Source organism: Polistes canadensis, unplaced genomic scaffold, assembly GCF_001313835.1.
Source record: "Polistes canadensis isolate GaletaPanama2010 unplaced genomic scaffold, ASM131383v1 scaffold_142, whole genome shotgun sequence".
In the NCBI taxonomy this organism is placed as follows: domain Eukaryota; kingdom Metazoa; phylum Arthropoda; class Insecta; order Hymenoptera; family Vespidae; genus Polistes; species Polistes canadensis.
In genome coordinates, this window is record NW_014569689.1 from 67,539 (window position 1) to 69,462 (window position 1,924).

Consider the following 1,924-nt stretch of genomic DNA (forward strand, 5'->3'; position numbering starts at 1 on the left):
ACGTCTACCTATTTTTTGATTTACAGACTAGATATATATATATATATATATATATATATATATGTGTATGTATAAATATTATTTAAATATCGTAATCGGCAGGTGTGCGTTTGTAAAATGCTCGGGAATACGTTGCTGCACCTCTTCCGCAACAAGCGATTAAATATCCACGTTGATAAAGAATAATTAATGCCAAACTAATCAAAATAACGAATAATAATCCAACAACTACTCCTATGTGCAATACGCCAACTTTGCTATTAGAATTTGATGATTCGTGTATGCTCGAACAACGCAATTTTATATTCTCCAATGATGTTAAATTTTTTCCCGGATAATATTCCGAAGATTTACTACACTTCAATTCGTAAACCTCCTCGCCCATCAATCTTTTTCCATGTTTCGGTAACAAAACATCGATCTGAAAAACAAACAAACAAAAATTATAATCATAAAACCCAAAATTAAATTCAATCGAAATCAATTTCTATGATATTACTTGTATTCTAAATTATAAATTAAATATTTATCATGTGTTCACAGGTAACAATAAAATATAAATTGTAACACACCTGTACAGTACATGACAAAATAATTATAATTTTATAATTAGAAAAATAAGAAAAAATCATAAAACCCATACACATTAAAAAGAAAATTAAATTCAATCGAAATCAATTTCTATGATATTATTTGTATTCTAAATTATAAATTCAATTTTTATCGCGTGTACACAAGTAACAATAAAATATAAATTGTAACACACCTGTACAGTATATGACAAAATAATTAATTTTATGATTAGAAAAATAAGAAAAAATCATAAAACCCATACACATTAAAAAGAAAATTAAATTCAATCGAAATCAATTTCTATGATATTACTTGTATTCTAAATTATAAATTAAATTTTTATCGCGTGTACACAGGTAACAATAAAATGTAAATTGTAACACACCTGTACAGTACATGACAAAATAATTATAATTTTATGATTAGAAAAATAAGAAAAAACTTTGAAAGAAACGCGAATAAATTTAACCGAAATCTTGACAAAATTTGTTTTACAATATTAATTAACTACCATAACTTTTGCATGGGGTGTGTGTGTGTGTTAATTTAATTGATTCACCTACTTATCAATTAATTTCCCTTACCAAGAGATTTCGAACAAACGAAATAGCCGAAAAAATACGCGGGGAGTTTTTTATCGATTAGAAGAAGAAGAAGAAAAAAAGGAAAGAAAAATGTATTATTTATCGAAAGGTAAAAGCACACCACCATTTTGGTCATTATTTTCTTGTTCGAAACGAGATATCAATTGATGGTGGCAATGAACGCGGAATGAGGAGACGTGGCCGATGATCGAGTTAAGTTACCAACGGGAATGGGGGGGTATGGGGGAGGATCATGGTGATCAGTTCTTCGTGAAAAGGGATATTGCCATTTTTTTTCTTTTTTTTGTATGTCCTCCTCGCAAAAGGATAGAATAAAAAAAAAAATATGGGATAGAGAGAGAAAGATAGAAAAAGTGTATGTGTGTGTATGTGGGTGCGTGTGGGTGGGTGCGCGCGTATAAACGAACGGGCTGTGATTGCCAGAACTTACCAGATATTGATTATCGCAATCGCAGCTCCATTCGTTGTTCATCAGATCCAATTCTTCGAGCTTGTCCCAACTTTCTACGAGTTGCGACGGTAAATATCGTAGGGCGTTATCCGATAAATCGAGAATCTTCAAAGGCGGCCGCACGATCATTTCATTTTCAAACTAACAATCAAAATAAAGATTATGATATTCGTATATATATATATATATATATATATATATTAGGGTTATTATATATTATATACTTTTGCAAATTTTTATATAGAAAAATACAAATATTTGTATTCTATTCGTTTGGCCAGTAACATATTATTAT